The sequence below is a fragment of the Tachypleus tridentatus genome, chromosome 8 (assembly GCF_004210375.1).
Source record: "Tachypleus tridentatus isolate NWPU-2018 chromosome 8, ASM421037v1, whole genome shotgun sequence".
Taxonomy (NCBI): Eukaryota; Metazoa; Arthropoda; class Merostomata; order Xiphosura; family Limulidae; genus Tachypleus; species Tachypleus tridentatus.
This window is the reverse complement of record NC_134832.1, coordinates 27,457,419-27,476,195: the sequence shown is the minus strand read 5'-3', so window position 1 is coordinate 27,476,195 and position 18,777 is coordinate 27,457,419. Positions and strand designations below refer to the sequence as shown.

The 18,777-nt window shown below is 34.3% G+C and overlaps 1 protein-coding gene across 1 annotated transcript in view; it reads left to right on the top strand.

Annotated features, from left to right (window-relative positions):
* Positions 1 to 1,002: 1,002 nt before the first annotated feature.
* Positions 1,003 to 18,777, top strand: part of LOC143222033 (metabotropic glycine receptor-like) — a 206,039-nt gene continuing 188,264 nt past the window's right edge. Inside the window, exon 1 of the mRNA XM_076447861.1 lies at positions 1,003 to 1,186. The gene's annotated coding sequence lies outside the window, so the exon portion shown is untranslated. The remainder of the gene's footprint in view (positions 1,187 to 18,777) is intronic.

The following is an 18,777-nucleotide window of genomic DNA, read 5'->3' as shown; positions in this document are numbered from 1 at the left end:
TGTCATCTGTGAAAATGTCATAATACTCGAATTGTTATAGTATTTAGTCTATTTTATTACCTATTGGTTTAATCATGTCGTAATTCGTGGTTGTGTTTTTCTTGCTTGTTTAAAACGTTTTATAATAGGATTTAAAGGTATATACTAATAATAGCATGGCGTATGTCTCTGTGTCAGAAATCTGTCTGTAACCAAACTTCTGAATGCAGGTTTTTTTTTTTCTTTTTGTAGTGAAACTATTCATTTTGGTGAAATAAGTCTCTCCAAAAAGTACATTTTTATTCAACTACACACACACACACACACATATGTGTGACAATCTCCACTTTTCCTCATGGTTTCTTTGCTATGTCACTGAAGACTTGCCTGATTTATTACCATCGAATATGCGGAAGGTTTAATAATAAGAAAAGGGAATACTGAACTAATTACAGTGATCAATTTATTCTGTAATTTAATCAAAACTTTATATTCCAACTTATTTTTATAAACTAAAAATAACCTAATTGTATATGTTTAATTCTGAATACTTTGTCTTCAATTTCAATATATATTTATTTGTTCTACAAGAGAAAAAGATAACCTAATAAAGTTTATTTAAGTTTTATTTTATTTTTTAACGATTGTTACAAAACCGCTATTACTTTGTTTTTTTCACTTTTCAACTAAATGGCTTGTTAACAAAACACAACAGCTTTCCCTTGTTTTGTATAATTTTGTTATTGGCTGTAATTCAATGCGCTGATTATATATGTGCTGTATACAAAAGCGTGTAGCTATTTTTTTTTTTCTTTTCACGTTTAGGTATACAGAGAGCTACGTGTTTTCAATACATTTGTGCTAGAACTGACTGATATATTTTGTTTGTTGTGTAAATGAAGATTTTATCCAGACAATTATAAATGTGCGCTTATAAGCTTTCTTTTAAAAGCACCAATTGCGCATGCTCGGTAATACTCGTGTGCCTCAGCATTTCTTAAACCTTTCGAGTTTAGGCTGCTTGTCACTGTCGAGAGAATTTACCGGAACGAGGGTATCGATTCCACTGAGAAGGGAAAGGCCAAACGCAGACACAAACAGGCTCTGTTGGATCCGTGATATACGGAAAGCAGCGGATGTCTAGCTTCTCGAGATCAACTGATATATGACAGCTCCCTCTTTGAACGAACTTAGAAGAAACAGTGAGGTAAGGATGATGAAAACTCCATTTAATTTGGATTTGTTAAAATGCAATAAGCTTTTCCTCTCTCTTTCATCAAGTTTATTTGACTCGTTAGTTTCTGAGTATCGACTACAATTCATTTTAAAAGTATTAAAACTACTGTCACAGGTAAGCTTATCCAAAATCTGTATATAGTTGATGCTACATTTGAAGATGCATAACTGTTTGCCTCATGTTTAATACATGATTATTTATTTTGGTACATTAGTACAAAACAGGCTGACGATAAAACTGTGTGGAGCCCTATGTTAATATATCAGGATTTCAGAGCTGGTGAACCAGGTTCAAATCTGCCCGATACCATGCGGGCGTGTTATAAGGATGGTAGGTTATTGTTAACAGTTTCCTTTCGCCATGACTAGTGGTTCAAAATTAGGGAGGAAGGAATTATGAGAAAAAATGTCACAGGCCTTTCCGGGGCTGTGACAAGTATAGTTAAGTAACAAAAACATGCAAGACACGAATTTCTCGACATGATGGACAACATCGGCATGAGAAGGTAAGCACACCCACAAAATAATGTAAAACCACCTCGTCACACACAGGACATTTGTTACGATTGCAAAATCTGCAGATGATTACCCCAGAAACTTAAACCCGCGATATACAGATTGCGAGTTGAGCGCCTTACCACTTGACCATTCCGGGCTACGGTGAGTGAGAGAGAGAGAGAAATACAGGGTGTCCATAAATTATTCATCCCATTACAAACCTTTATAAATTCTCTATCGTATGAGCTGTCTTTAAACGGTTTGTGGCAATTAATTTGAGGCGGTCATGGAATAGGTCCCACTCGCCCGAACCAACAAAAAGGGAACTTTTCATTGAAAAACTCATTGCGGTGCCCCATCTTGCTGAAATAACACATGAGGCTGCATATCCTCAAGCTGAGGTGTAGCATACGCTTCAAACAATCTAGGTAGTTATTAGCCTTCACAGTATTCTCTGTGAAGAAAAATGGTCCAATCATACGGTTATGGGAAAGATCACACCAAACGTTTATTTTGGAACTGTCACGTTCGTGTTCAATAAATTCATGTGGATTTTCTGTTCCTCATATGCGGCAATTGTGTCTGTTGACTTTATAAGACAGACGGAGTGTCACTTCATCACTGAAAACGACATTGCTCAAAAACTGCTCATCTTCATCAATATGGTCAAGAATGTGGATGTTTTGCGAAATAAGTAAAAAAAAAAACTTCTCGAGTTGTGTTACTAATTGCGCAAACCGTTTTAAAGGCCTATAATGGAAAGAATAATTTATGGACACCCTGTAGTATAAGACTGTTAAGCATATCTTGAGAGATCCAAACTTGATGCAACATCGAACAAGATTTACATATATTTGAAACGAAAGCGACAAGCATTGTAATTTTATATTGACCACGAAATGATAATGATTTTAAAATGTGATATAGAGAACATTAAGAAAAATTTTGATTGGCTTTGAGACTACCGCAAATGTTCTTTATAGTGAGAGGTTTGAGAAAGTGAACAGTAAAGTAAATTTGAGCTCAAGCTGCTGTAAGAGAAAAGTATCGAGTGCGAAACGAAGTTTCCCCTCCTTTTGGTCAATAATGAGAAATTATGATTCTACAATGATAGGATATGAAGTCCACAACGGTGTTTTTAACTAGTTTTCAAACTATTCCTTTCTTCTACAAGCACGTTACCTTACTTGATGGTTCTGTAATAGACCTATATTAATTTCGTGTACTTAAAACTGGTCTTATTTGAGACAATTTTGAGATCTAGCCTCTTCCAGGTTGGAAGTTGGAGTTTAGATTGGGCGGACAGAATACTGATGAGGTATTGTCGCCGAGATGTGTTTAATATACTGATTAAGGTGGCTAGAGCCCCCAAGAGCACCTTTAGAGTTGCCTCAGCTTAAGAAATCAACGTGAGTGTACAGTGTAGAATTCGTGAACATTTTGGTCAAGCGTCATGAGTTGGTTTTATTATTATTTTAATCAGTTGTATTAATATAGCAAGATGTAGCTGCGATGATAGTGGTCCGGGGTGCAATGTTGTCAGGTTACAGCGCATAAGCTACAATTATAAAACAGAAGCTTCCATTTCAGAGATTGTTAATAAATTCACCTTTAAATTATTCTAATAGTAAATGTTATACTGAGTTTAATTTGCGAACAAAAACTCATTATCTTCTTTCTTTCATAATATCTTTATAACAAATACTTCAATATAATGTAGTCACTCCTAATTATTCCTATTCATTTTCCCTGCTTTTACGATTCTATACCTAATGCAGTTATTTATTTACTGCTGATTTATTTGTATTTTTAGTATTGTACCTGTGATCTATGTTTTTCCAAACCTCATTTTTGTAAACTTTTGAAATAAGCGTACTTTGTAATAATTTTATTTGTTCATGAATTTCTCTGGAGTACATATAATATTGACATTACTTTTATTGTATATAAGATACCAAGCTACAATTACTTCCTAATGAAACTGGGTCGTTTTTCGTCAATATTTAACTGAAATATATTCAATCTTTCATAATAAATAAGATAATTCAAGAGGATAGATTTTTTAGGAATGATAGTTATTGATAAATAATATCTTGATTTAAGTTATATTTTGTTCCAAAATGTTATTTTTTTTAATATTCAGCACGTGTAATCTCCCTAACGAATAAGAAAGTATCATTTGTTTTCTATTTTGTTTACTAATTTAAGCAATTTCATAAAAACAATTCTAGTAATTATTTCAACCACGTTACAAGATAGTGTTAAAATACTAATTACAATAAATATTTGAGAAACACTAAAAGTTTTGATTATTTGAGGAATGCAGAGTCTGAAATTGTATTTCTAACATGATTGGTAATGACTTACATTTGATATAGATATTATTTAAACCATTTTATAGGCTATGAATAAAAAAGACAGCAAAACATGGTAGACTGTACTGTTTTGATTTTTGTTTTTTAAGATTTCTGTGCTGCTGTACATTCTTTATTATGTGTCATCTAATGCTTTGCATTTTATTGGTAATCTTGTTTCTAAACTTAAAAATCAACACTGTGTATTCTGTGTGACGTTTAGTTTCATTGGTGTCCAACTAGTACATGTAAATGACTACGATAAGCGTCAAATTTAAGAAATTTTACGAAATAATAAATGAATAGTGAAGCAATAAAAACTTGAGCACATACGAGGGCTGTTCACAAAATACGCGAACTGACGTCATAAAACAAAATGTACTTTATTTAGAAGTTACAGGTCTGGGACCCCTTCAAAGTACTCTCCTCCCCAACGCACACACTTATCCCAACGGTGTTTCCACTTGTTGAAACAGTCCTGGTACGCTTCTCCTCCAGTTCTTAAACAGTCCTCCAGCTCCTTCGTCGCATTTGCCTTAATCTCGGGAATCGTCTCAAATCTTCTTCCTTTCAAGGGTCTTTTGAGTTTGGGGAACAAGAAAATATCGCAAGGAGCAAGGTCTGGTGAGTAGGGGGGTGGGGATGAACAGTGATCGAGTGTTTGGCCAAAACCTCACGAGTTCTGAGGCACAAATTTCGCAGCAACGCGGTGCATCTTCAATTTTTTGGTCAAAATCTCGTAACAAGATCCAACTGATATCCCACACTCTTTAACAAGCTCCCTGACAGTCAGACGTCGATTTGCCCGCACCAGGGTGTTGATTTTGTCGACGTGTGGGTCGTCAGTTGACGTGGAAGGACGTCCAGGACGCTCATCATCTTCAATGGACTGTCGACCATCCTTAAAACGTTCATGTTACTTGAAACATGCCGTACGCTTCATAGCAACATCACAGTAAGCCGTGTTAAGCATAGCAAAAGTTTCAGTCGCAGATTTTCCAAGTTTAACACAAAATTTCACAGCAAGTCGTTGCTCCTTCAGGTCATTCATTCTGAAATCCGCCAAACGAAAAAATCGCACTTCACTTAAAACCGCGTAGCTAATACATAAATGAAGGTATCTGCAATCGGGAAATGGCGTCGTAATCAGCTGCTCTGTGCGAACCTAGCGACACCAAGCGGATTCCCCTGGAACTAACTGGAGCCGCGCAATTCAAACAGTCCGCGTATTTTTTGAACAGACCTCGTATGTTAAAAAATAACACTAATCTTAATTTATGACAAATATGTTAGAGAACAGTTTGGACCCCACTGGCCGGATTACTAGCTAGTTAGAACAGTCTAAGTGCTGAAACGTAAAAAGATTTTAACACTTATTTCAATATTAGAACGCAGAAACGGAATATGATAATGCCTCACTGTTAAGGTAGTTAAATGTCCTGGTGCAGTATCCGACAATAAGAGCATACCTATATCAACTGCTATTATACATATTCTAATAAGACTTGTATCAAGGATTAGGTGTCAAACATGTATAAATCTCATATTGTGACTGTTGTGGCAGGTAACCTTTGTATGAGATAAAGGTTACCTGCTACAACAGTCACTACATGAGGTTTATACATGTTTGAGCGGGTAACCTTTGCATGAGATAAAGGATTAATGCAAATTTACAACTTTTCACATAGCACTTTTACGATTATTCTTAAAAACTAACTTTTCATACATAAATTCTTCAACTGTAACAACTCATAGCTTCTTTATGAGATTTTTCTAAGTCCAAATTTTAAACGTTAAAAGCAAAAAGTATAAGCTTAACTATTAAAGCCGAAGTTTTAAGGTAATCTTCTCCTTTGCAAACGTACATGATGCCATAATATGTTTGTATATGAAGAGAGTAAGAGCTTTACTAAACATGTAGTCTCCAAAAGTCATTTAAACAAAAGTAAACAAGAAGGAGTCCTCAACAGCCGCGGCACTTGAAATTATTTTAGGCAGGGTCAGGGTATACTATGAGACAATTTTCTTTGTATGAATTACCTATTTGTGCGCAAGCAACACCAAACGTGGGGCACGTGTATAATCAATTCAGTCTTGTAACTCATCAAGATCTCTACTAGCCAACCCTTAAACTGAAATTCGTTTAGAAAGTGATTGAAAGTGTTTGACCTTTCGAGTTCAAAACTATAATTAGATTTCAAATCGGTCAAATAAAGATGGAGCTATAAGTTAAACTTTTGTACGTGTTAAAATTACAAACTCAGAGGCTGAGTTTGTATTCTATAAGCTGTCGTACCGCGACTACAAAAAAACTAGAATGAAACTAAACAAAAATAATAGAGTAAAATCACAAAATTGAATTGTTTTGTTGTTACGTATTAATATACACAATGGGTTATCTGTGCTGTGCTCACCTCAGATATTGACAACCTGTCTTTTGCGCTCTAAGTCTTTAGAATTACCGCTGAGCCACTAGTGGACAAATTAAATAAAGCTGAAATGAAATAAATCTGATTAAAGCTAGTCAAAAGTTAATTTAAATTGACAGATCATGAATAAGCACAAAATAGTAAACTTATGGAACTTAAAATAACATAAACTTTAATAAAATCATAAACTGAAGCTATGAACGAAATCAGAATTTCTACAAACCTGACAGAATTAAAAAATAGAAGTATTAGACTGAACATAATATAAAATTTAAAAAAATGGGTAAATTGACACATATTACGAAATCAAAGGAATCTAAGAACTCGCTAAGTTGCAAAATAAAACGTTAGCTAATGTATTTGGTCACATTGAAAATCAGAAACAACATAATATGAAATAAAATGATACACGGTTATTCGTCATAATTGTAAGATGACATAAATTAAGTGAATAAAATCAAACAAAGCACGATGTAAATTTGGTATAATGGAAGAGAAAGTAAAATATATAAACATATATATAGAGCTAGTTGAAATAAGATCTATGAAATTATAGCAGGAGCACAACAGCTCTTATGAGAAAATGTAATTAAAATCATGAAAAGTTCAGGTTTTTACAAAAGTTAGTGTTAAAATTAGGATTTGAGACCATAAATAAACAGAGCATTCATAAAACATAATTTCACATATTTTTCTGTTATTTAATGAAATATACAACAAATTAACATTTGAAAGGGGGTCCACCCCTGTATATATAAGAAAAATATACAGATAAAAAAATCCTTTTCCGTCCATCTAATTGATAATACATCCAGTTTACTTAAATAGAATTCAGTGAAATCTGGTTATCTCTGTTGAAACAATTCAGATAATAAAACAAATTCAAATCACAAGGACGAAGATCGTATACGAATGGATACTATACCACCACTTTCATCAATAAACCCCAAGTTCCTCTAGCAGCACAGTGGAATGTCTGTGGACTTACAACGCTAGAAATCGGATTTCGATAACCGTGGTGGGCAAATCACAGATTGGCCCTTCAAGTAGTTTTGTGATTAACTACAAACAAAATTCCAAGATTGAATCCCAGCCACTGATACCACATGGAGTACTCCTTATGACTTCACTTCAAGTGAAAGAATATTCTTTTATTCATAAGCAGAAGCTGCAACTTAACCAAGTTAGCATAGCTTATAAGTTGCTACTTAAATGATAAATTCATGTGAAACAACTATTGACGATATACCCATTACATATATTCCTGTGGACAATGGTTTAGTTCTCATTCGAACATGAGAAGATTGAAATGCCAGCCTATTGACTGTTATTCAGTTGCATGGGACACTATTATGACACATGATAGATGTAAATCTTGGTTGGTTTTTCGTATTGCTGCTCATTGATTTAAAAAGAATCCACTTGATAATGCGTACCATAATTTCATTTTAGCCATCGATTTGAAGATGATATACGGTGAACTGCTCAATTTGAAAACACCCAACACTCGGCACAGTCCTGTAGGAAACTGGCAGTTGAAGATCGCTCATTTGTATGCATAATTTTCTCTGTATTGTGTTATTTACTGATCAGTCATCATGTAAGGGATAGAATGTGATAAAGTATTAACGTAAATGTTGTGGCATACTTGGTGAAGTAATGAATATTGACCAGCATTTGCTGGTTACATTTCTCTATTTTGGACACAACCATCTGTATAAAGGGTTACTATTTCTAAAGTAAATCATGTAACTTTCTTCCAGTGTCCTTTTTGCTATGGCCATTTCCTCCTTTTGATAGGACACGTGGTACATGAGTGTTCATAACATTCTCTGGTACCTTTACATTACTGAAAGTCCAAATGATCTCTTGAGAATCAGTAACTACATAACAGATTAGTTCCTTGTGTCAATAGCTCATAATGACACTACAATGATAACGCAATATTCATAAGTTACTATTAATTTGCCTGATGTTACATGTCTTAGTAACAGGTCAACTACTTTGTGAAGGTCGTCCTCCACTTTGAATCTAAGTTAAGTGCAGTTACTCTCCTGAAGTTCCTGATTATTTTTTCTGGTGTTTGTATGGAAATAGAGTTCTCATTTGTTGTATGGTTTGTAGACACTACTGCTGCAAAGGCTTAGCTCACTGTGCAGTGTTCAGAATTTGGACGGAAAAGGTACACACGCTTACTGACTGACAAGCTAATTTGACAGTGTCCTGTTATACGGGAACAAAAAGTGCTATTCCGTGAGCTTGTATCGTCACAGCGTCATTATTAAATGAACAAGCATACTTTTAGGAGCTTTGAAGTTAATGAACACTAAACTGATGAATAGTTTACTGAAGTAGTGAACTATCTACCGAACATTTAATGGCATTACTTCTTTGTCATTCAGTGCAAGAATTTAGGAGTTGTTTTCATCCAACTCATAAACATTCACATGCTTCATGCCATACAGCATCAATGAAAAAACAAGAACTCCAGTTTTAATAATATTGGTGCCCAGGACGAATGGAAAACCTTTATGAGAATAAGCTAACAAGTAGTTTGAACAAAGAATGATTTATTGAGCGGAATGGTCGATAGAACTTGTATATTCACACAGAATGAACATCACTCTTATTCAATAATAAAATGGTGCAATTGGTCTCAAACTAACGATTGTATTAGGTTGTCCAGAAATAAAAGTCGGAATTCTCACGATGAAATCTAGTTGTTGAATAATGAATAATTTATCGTTAGCTGGTTGGTTTAGTCCAATGTTTGTCGCTTAGAAGGTGTCTTAATCGTCTGCTGTTTCAACTCTACTTAGGGTAAGTTTCGCAACCCCCAAGGCAGCATGGACATGAAGGACTTTAGTCTGATTTTCCTCTACAACTTCAAACTTGGACAAAAAGCTACCAAAACTACATGGAACACCAGCCAGGCATTCGGCCATGGATCTGTTACTGAGCATACAGTTCAGCTTTAATTCCAAAGGTTTCGACACAAAGATGAACGTTTTGAAAACCACGAAGGTCGTGGAAGGAAGCCATCTTTAGATGAAAACACATTAAGAGAAGCAGTTTAGACAGATCCTCACACAACAGTACATGAGCTTGCAGAACAAGCATTGCCAACCATCTGAGTGCGATTGGAATTACGAAAAAGTTGGATAAGTGTGTTCCGCATGAGCTGACTGAAGATCAACAAAATCAGCCTTATAAGACCTGTCAAGGATGACGCTCCAAAAATTGAACGAAGTGGGAATCGAGGTTCTGACTCATCCATCTTATTTCCCAGATCTTTACTCTACATATTTTCATTTTTTCAAGCACTTTGACAACTTTTTGAACAATAAACGTTTTCAAACAAGGCAGCTGCAGAAGAAGCTTTCAGGGAGTTCATTGACCATAGAAACTCTGATTTCTACAGCAGGGGCATAAACAACATCGTTACATGTTGGCAAAAGTAAGTTGAAGCAAATTGTCCTTACTTTGATTAAAGCATGTTTACTAACACTGGTTTGTACTTTTCCAAGCTTCACAGCTGGAAACAACATATATTTTTGGACAAACTAATAAAAAGTAAAATTAAAAAAAGACGTGAAGTTCTAATGTGGTCTCAAGTGTTTGTTGTGTATAGCAGTTCTACCATTCATGCAGCATCCATATTAGTGAGGTATGTACGGATTTATTATTATGTATTTATCTTAATATCAACGTTTGTGTAAGTTAAATGCATATATATGTAGAAATGCATGTAACTTATAATGTTAATTATGCATTGCGAAATTCCTGCCTATTACTTAAATTTGCAGATGATTCTCGAGTGTAAGAATCGAAATATATATTTTACGAAAGTACTAGCGTATTATCCGTATTGTTGGGCCAATTGAAATTACTGGAGCCTTATCTTAACGTTTATAAACCGACGCGCCGAGAGACAGTACACATTGTTGTTTTCGTGATGACGAGAAAAATGTATCTCAAGATGGCTGGTATGGGTAAGATGACCTAAGAAGGTTAAAACCTTGTTCTCTACTTTATTTTAATAAAAGTTTTAATACCCATACTAGTCGTATTGAGGTACATATTGCTGGTTTGTTACAATTGGTAAATTATAAACATCGGAAGCTATAACAGTGACAAACACTAATTAATGGGGAAACTATAACTACTTTACCAGGAACTTTTATGGATTTTGAACATTACAAACCATTGAACTTCACCAGATTAACATCGGACTTTCGTATTTTTATGGGAACATTATATAACTTCAACGACAAAAAAACTCACGTGTGAAGAGCTAGCTAGCCACTCGATAAGTGAACCGTACCGATATCAACTGGAAATTCATTCACTCATCGTCAACTGTCGATAAAATATTCAGTTCCAGACCAGATAGAAGAAGACTCAATATCGTTTGTAAGTTTGTAAAACTTTTGTATATAAATCATTATTTGTAATAACTATTATTATAAATTGTATTATTGTTTGTATATTAAAATATACTTGAGTTAAGAAAGAAAATTGTGCGTACCAATCTTGTTGGCAAACATCATAAATTTGATACATCTCAATATATAAATAACTTCTTAACTTAAATCACTATTTAACTCAGTTTTAGACTATTTTAAATTATAACAGCAACAAGTGATATATGATTGTTGCCTATCGAATTTGCAGTCTTGTATCACAAACACATCAGAAAACTTCGTGAATGAAACACCTAAATTATAATTTTTTGCGTCGAGTCTGGAGTGTTAGCACAACATTCAACCAGCAATTAAAAATGCTTGGGAAAAAAACGTTTTTTTTAACGGGGGATAGTGAAGCATTTATTGTCAGCTATCCAGCAACTCATTGGATCTTGATTCTCTCTCATATTTCCCTCCACCACATGAACCACAGCTTCCTCCTCTCCATCGTAACATAAGTGTGAGTTTAGAAAATGTCCTTTAACAATCATATTGTAGCAACTTTAAAAGTCAAATGTTAACGTAAAATATCCAAAATAATTTCTGTAAAGTCAATCCTGCTCATGATATCAGAATGTAACCTCTGAGTTGTCTGAAACCCTTGATATCCAAGAGGAATGTATCAAAATCCATAATAAGCAGTAGATTCAGGAAACAAAGGAATGAAGACAAAATTTTATGTGCAAAACAAAGAGTGATAAGGTTTATTTTTTACACAGACAATGAAATAATGTTTGTTTTAGATTTCACGCAAACCTACACGAGTGTGCGCTAGGCGTCCCTAATTGTTTATCTTCAAAAATAGATTGAACGGTTTGCTTGTTGGATCAAGTCACTTCTGTATCAGATGAAGATGAAATTACATTTTTTTGTTACATTTGACAAGAATTAGGCAGTTTACTTAAACATCTGAAAACAAAAAAATATCTGTTTGTTTGAAGTTAATCACAAAGTTATACAATCGACTGTTGGTGCTCTGCCCAGAACGGGTATCGAAAACCTGGTTTCTAGCATTATAAGTCCGCAGACCTACCGTTTGTGCCATTGGTGGAAGTGAAAAAAATACAAGTGCTTCTAAGGTAACTGACACGAACTTCTATAACAAGACATTTCACTTCTTCAACGAGAAAAAAGAACATAAGCACATTGGTTTTAAATTGCTTAAACAGGAGATAGGTGTGAAAGAGGGCATTCAATAAAGACCACAAATTCACAAAAATCGTGATAGTGATTTTGATTATAAACTTTTAATCCTAAACAGAACTAGGGGTGTTTAGAAAATTGTTTTCTCTTCACCCCACTTGTGGCAGAAGGTTAATTTGAATCGTTACATCTAAAAACATCACACAAAAACTGATATACTTCTTAAAGAGCTAGTTGTGGAAAAAAGAGTTAAGAATAGTCCTGCGTGATGTTTGGATAGAGCAAGTAAAGAGTAGGAAGGCGGCACATGTGATAAGCACAGAATCAACGGTGGGTATCTATAAATCCTATACCCAGAATTTTTATGTGGAAGGAAAACGGGAGTACTGCCCAGACACCTAATCACACTATTTTGGTAGTGCCTGAGCTATGTACCTGAAACGAGAAGAACATATACAGTGAACACATTACATGCTAATGATTACAGATATAGTAAGAAAACTGGTAGTTGTGCCATGTTTCGGGTGTTGCTGCTAATGCTGAAAATGTTTTTTGTCACTGAAGTTCCTATTCTAGCTATTTTATAGTATTCATTAGCAAAATTTTAATGGGGTTTTAGATGCTGGGTAGAATATGTAGAGAGTCAAGAAAGACAGGTGGGGTCTAATTTCGAAGATGTAGGTCTAGCCGGACGAAATGATATTCGAAGCAAAGCAAAAAAGGCAAAAATGACGCTCTTTGTAAATAGTGATATTAGATCTATCTTTTTTATTATTATCAATATTTTCCTAGTTTTTATTTGTATACATTTTGTTTTTTATTGCATATGTTTATTTTTTAATAATTTATTCCTTGGTTGATTTTTTTAGTGTTTATTTATATGCGACTTTTGTTTAAAAATTTAACTGAATCTTTGTTTAGATTTCTACCAGTTCCATCAGCATATAATATATATGTATTTATGTGTATTCACAATTTTTACACTTTATATTTGGTAGATATAGTCATTTGTTTAATTTTATTTATTGTAAAGTTTATTTAGTAATTCTTTATATTTATTCTATGTTTGTGTATACATTTTGTTTCAATGTCTGTTTTTATGAGTTTGTTCCATATTCTTATAAGATGTTTTTCTCAGAGCCCCATGTGTGAAATAATTTCTATAATTTGCTTATTGTCTACTTTTTCTCTTTATTATCTTTTATACTGTTGGGTTTGTTTTTTGTTTAGTTTTTCAATTTCGCGCAAAGCTACAGGACTATCTACGCTACCTGTTCCTAACTTAGCAGTGTAAGACTAGAGGGAAGTAAGCTACCTAAAGCAATGTATATTGGTCTAACTATGGATCAAAACATTCAAGTTCTATCTAAGGAACTCTGTAATCACAAAACTCTTACTTCCCTTTAAACAAACTAACGAGCATTAAACTACACAACGAACCTTTTTTTTTTTTACTCACTGCAGTTATGAAGTGTGATTTTTGTGTTGTAAGCCCTCAGTCTTACCTTTTTCTTTTGCTCACTGCGGTTATGAAGCGTGATTTTTGTGTTGTAATCCCTCAGTCTTACCGTTAAATCACTGGGGGAAGGATAAACCTTTCAAATAGCTTTAAAAATAAACGGGATATATTCTTTTGAAGATAACCAAAGCTACATAAGAAAAAATTAAATATTTGCATTAAAAAAGTTAGCCTTCAATGGTTCAGCGCAAGTCTGTGGGCTTATAACACTAAACACCCAGCTTAGATACTTGTAGTTGGCAAAAGACAAAGCAGATGAAGACAATACAACTGTAAATATAGATGGAGTAAAATATAATACTATTATGTTTAATATACTAAATGATGAACACACATTTGAAGAATGTATTAAAGTAACACGAGTAAAATTTTCTTTGAAAAATACATAAAATAGAATCTTTATGAAATAATAGCAGCGCTCAAAACATAGATGCTTGAACACCAAATACGACAAGACGATTAACATCAGACCAATTATCTTTAACGTGCGTCATTCAGCTATAATCTATACAAATATTTACCTTGGCTGTTGTCAGGTTGATCGTTTGTTTTTGAATTTCGCGCGTAGCTACACGAAGGCTATTTGCGTTAGCTGTCCCTAATTTAGCAGTATAAGATAGAGGGAAGGCAACTATTTATCACCACCCACCGCCAACTCTTGGGCTACTCTTTTACCAACGAACAGTGGAATTGAAATTCGTCATACTGTAACGTCCCCACAGCTGAAAGGGCGAGCATGTTTGATGGAATTCGATGAGTTGAGTGCCATAAACCACCTGGCCATGTCGGGCCATTAGAATTTCATCAGCAAAGGTTTGGACTTTGCTATTTGTCACATAAAAACACCAACCCGAGAATTAAAACCTGGTTTTCAAAACGTAATTAGAAACATAGCTGGAAAATTAATAATCAAATATCAAAACAAAATATTAATACCAAACTGCCTAAAGCAATGTATATTGGCCTAACTATGGATCTAAACCTTCAAGTTTTACCTAAGGAATTCTGTAAGCACGAAATTCTTACTTCCACTAAAACCAGCTAATAGGCATAAAACTACACAATGATCTTTTTTTTTTACTCATTGGGGTTATTGAAGCCTGTTTTTTAGTGTTGTAAGCCCTCAGTCTTACCGCTGAGTCACTGGGGGAAGGAAAAACCTTTCAAATAACTTTAAAAAGAAACGGCTTATATTCTTTTTAAGATAACCAAAACTACATAAGAAAAAAAATAAATCTTTGCGTTGAAAGAGTTAGCCTTCAGTGATTCAACGACAGGTTTGTGGGTTTATAACACTAAAAATCCAGTTTAGATACCTGTAATTGACACACCAAAAATGGTTCATTGTGTAGCTTTGTGTTACGACCTCAAGTCATAACATAGCGATAGAAAAACTGAATCAAAACCATGAAACAAATCTTAATTCAAAATAGTTAAATACAAAAACCTTTTGATTTTGCGAAAATCAATTGTTTTGAACAACTGAAAATAAGAAAGAAATAGAATTTGCATGGGAAGCACTCTATCACCCAATCTAACAAGTTATTCAGAATTTCTAATTTGTATGGAAACAAAGGCAATGCATACAATGTTATTTTATCTATACAAAAACCTGGGCAGAAAACAAAAGATGACTGGAAAAACCTTACGAAGACTGCAAAAAAACAAGTAAATGTGAAAATTGTGAATCTACATATATTGGCGAAAACACTAGAAAAGGATCATCATACCTAAATAAACAGACGAAAACCTGTTCATAAAATAAGTGAAGAAAACATGAAAAGCAAGATATATAGAAAAGAAGATTTAAAGAGGTATTTTAAAGAAAATTACACAAACCCAACGTACACATTTATAAAGCATGCGTGTGTGTGTTTTCGTATAGGGAAGCCACATCGTGCTGTCTGATGAGTCCACCGAGGGGAATCGAGCCTCTGATTTTAGCATCGTAAATTCATAGACTTACTGCTGTACTAACTGTGGTTGGATACACCAATTTGTATGTGAGTCTAGATGGGCATTTAGGCTGAACACCAATAAATTTTTACCTTATAATTATATTATGTGCACTTCTGAAGCATTAGGGGTATTTATAACACAGAGATATATCAGATGTTGAAGGATGGACTCCTACAGCATTCAGAGAGTACTTGGTTCTCTCCAGAAGTAACTGTCAGGAAGGAGGAAGGTACATTGAAATTATCTGTTGATGTTATTTAAATTCTGAAAAAAAGACCAATGACTGAACACACTGGAAAATGGTCATTTGTTTAGCATGTTATACTTGGTTTTTGGATAGTAGAATGTCAAACTAGAGTATGAAAACAATTCCTAAAGTGTTTTAAGCAGTTATGATGGTTTACACAAATTCTGTATTATTCCATTTGTTTTGTGTAATTACCTAACTTTTTCATGCATTTGATGGCTTTTGCCCTTCAATGGGAAGAATATATGATCTCCGTTGATGATATTTTGATGTTTGACTGCATATTTCAGTAGACTGCTGGAGACTAGATCGTGCTTATTCAAGGGGTACAAAGACAGGCTTAAAAATGAAGCCAGGGAACAGTACACTTATGAATACAAAGGTAGATATCACTTCATGAGAGAGGAGAGAATCATGATGGACCCTGTAAATACAACAGTGGTGACAGATTTACTCCCATCACAAGTCTAAACAAGAGACGTGTATTTCCCTAAGTGTTGTGTTATATCACCAATGATACATGGCAAATTATTTTTAATACTGGTACTCCGTGATTTGTGCTAATTAAAGTTTAGATGCAGTTCAGATGAAATGTAGAATGTAATCGTACATTTCAATCACTGGAGTACTTTGACAAAGACTTCAGCGTTAACATAACCAAGAATCGTTTGTATATTTCTGTTATATAATATCACATCTTTGGAAATGGAACAATATTAAAACAGCTACAGGATAGAGCAGAATATGAAGTCTTATGTGCTTGAACGTAGGTCCCGGAATACAAAGAAATAAATGCATGTAAATGAAGTATTTACCAAACATTACTAGCAGAACTTACATGGTATGAGCTCATCATTCCAGTGATTTAAGTATCTCTGAACAGGTTTATTATTTTTTAAATTCTATAAGTGATGATTGCATCAGGGTTTACTATACTGAAAGAGTACGACAATCCTTATGAATTTCTGAACGGGTTGTGACACAAAAACAATAAATTGTATTACTAGATATTGAAAGTTTATTGTTAATTAAAACTTCTGGTCATGTACACTACGTGGGTTTGAAAGCCATTCCTGTAGTAGTAACATCTAACCTTACAGTATGTGATTATTCAGCTTCTGCATATCAGTTATTACACAGATTATCTGATAGGATGACTAAAAGACAGAGATCGGCCGTGGGTTCTACTTACCTTACACCTGGGTGACTATTACAGATAAAGGAATGCAGTGTAGAGGCACATAGCCTGTGGTACTTTGGGAAGCAGTTACGAGCAAGGGATATGTACAGTACTATTATTATAAACCGCCAAGAAAAAATATGGTTCTTAACCTAGCGATGTAGCTGGTGTAGCTAGTTCTTTAGCTTGAGACCACCGGGGCATTTCTTGCACATGTGTCACCACGTATTTTAGTAGGAAGCTTCTGATATTGCTGCGAGTAACTTTGAATATAGCTGGTCCTCTTCTAATGGATTACCAAGATAATAACTAAATTATGGTTGTTATTGATTACATTACAAGATGGACACAAGGTTATCCATTGATTTATACTTTAGCAAAATTCATTGTTAATGTATTAGTTGAATAATGGATTATACAATACAGAGCATCTGTAGAAATCTACGTCGACAAAAAGTCTAATTTCAACAACCAGTTATTTCAGGAGTTATGTAAAGTGCCAGATGTGGTGAAGATGTTTACCTTATGTAGTATTCCCACTCTGATGGCTTGACAGAATTGTTAATACAAATGATCAATCATCTGTTTATAAAATTTGTTAATCCCAACAAAATGGAGTGATATGAAGACGTGCTATATCTTATGATGATATGTCATACAATGAAGCAAAAGTTGAGTGTTTTTGCTTACCATACCTGTGTTTAGCAGAGAAATATTCTCTATAATTAAAACATTGATCTTAATCTAGTTCAGGCGTAATACAGTTATGGCCCCCCAGTGGAATAGCGGTATGTCTGCAGACTCACACTGCTAAAAGTCTGGTTTCGATACACCTGGTAGGCAGAGCATAGATAACCCATTTTGTAGCTTTGTGCTTAATTTCAAATAAGCAAATAATATAGTTATATGAGAAGTGGTTGATATCTACAGCCATTTTTACATATGAATTTGTACATTGCCAGCTAGATAAATCCACCACATTGCGCAAGAGAAAATAGAAAAAAGAAGGAAAGTATGAAGTTGGAGATTGGATGCAGCTTTCATGTGTTCCTTCAGTGTGAAAATATTTCAATTTTGTCTGGACTAGTCTTTATCTCGTTTTTAAGTAATTCAGTCTGTCAAATTACAAGCTTAAGTAGTTTCACGGTTTGTATTAGCCCATTGAAAATGTTGAAAAGCTTCTTAGATTGTAGGTCACTGAAAAGCTTTTAATGCACTGGTTGTATAAGGAATCAGAGGTTGAGACTGTCGAGTCAGAGGATAATATTTACTATTTTTTATCATCATGTCTCAACAGATGAGGAGAAAGATGATGGAAGTAAATAATGTATTTTTAAGAAGTGTAAGATGAATAAATGACAGTGAACGAGCCACACAATAACTCAGAAATAAGATACGATTTAGTGCTGTTTCTTGTAATTAACTGTCAGACAAGTAATTACAACAGTATGCTGATCATCTGATTAACTGGTAAAATGATGTCATAGCGCCAGAGGTATCAAGTGGTGTTTCATGACAGATTGTCTAATATATGGCAGCCATTTGATTATGTAGAAGCTGGAATGATCAAAAGATTAAGAACTGACAGGACATTCTGCTACTTACATTTTGTTTGTTTGTTTATTTTGAAGTTTTGCGCAATGCTGCACGACGGCTCTCAACGCTAGCCGTCCCTAATTTAGCAATGTAAAACTAGCGGGAAGGCAGCTAGTTATCACCACCCACCGCCAATTCCTGAGCTACTATTTTGCTAACGAATTGATTGTC